Genomic DNA, 336 nt, shown 5'->3' with positions numbered 1-336 from the left:
AAAGGCTGCGAGGTCGTGGTGTCTGGGAAACTCCGAGGACAGAGGGCTAAATCCATGAAGTTTGTGGATGGCCTGATGATCCACAGCGGAGACCCTGTTAACTACAACGTTGACACTGCTGTGTGCCATGTGTTGCTCAGACAGGGTGTGCTGGGCATCAAGGTGAAGATCATGCTGCCCTGGGACCCAACTGGTAAGACTGGCCCTAAGAAGCCCCTGCCTGACCACATGAGCATCCTGGAACCCAAAGATGAGATACTGCTTACCACTCACATCTCAGAACAGAAGGGTGGGAAGCCAGAGCCGCCTGCCATGCCCCAGCCAGTCCCTACAGCA

At 55.4% G+C, this 336-nt stretch overlaps 1 pseudogene across 1 annotated transcript; it reads left to right on the top strand.

Annotated features, from left to right (window-relative positions):
* The first annotated feature begins 6 nt into the window (after positions 1–6).
* On the top strand, positions 7–330 carry LOC108525932 (40S ribosomal protein S3 pseudogene; annotated as a pseudogene). Its single transcript, XR_001884369.1, has one exon. The product of XR_001884369.1 is annotated as a 40S ribosomal protein S3 pseudogene (transcript).
* Positions 331–336: the final 6 nt, after the last annotated feature.

Source organism: Rhinopithecus bieti, unplaced genomic scaffold, assembly GCF_001698545.2.
Source record: "Rhinopithecus bieti isolate Rb0 unplaced genomic scaffold, ASM169854v2 scaffold_41504, whole genome shotgun sequence".
In the NCBI taxonomy this organism is placed as follows: Eukaryota; Metazoa; Chordata; class Mammalia; order Primates; family Cercopithecidae; genus Rhinopithecus; species Rhinopithecus bieti.
This window is presented reverse-complemented; position numbering and strand designations above follow the sequence as displayed.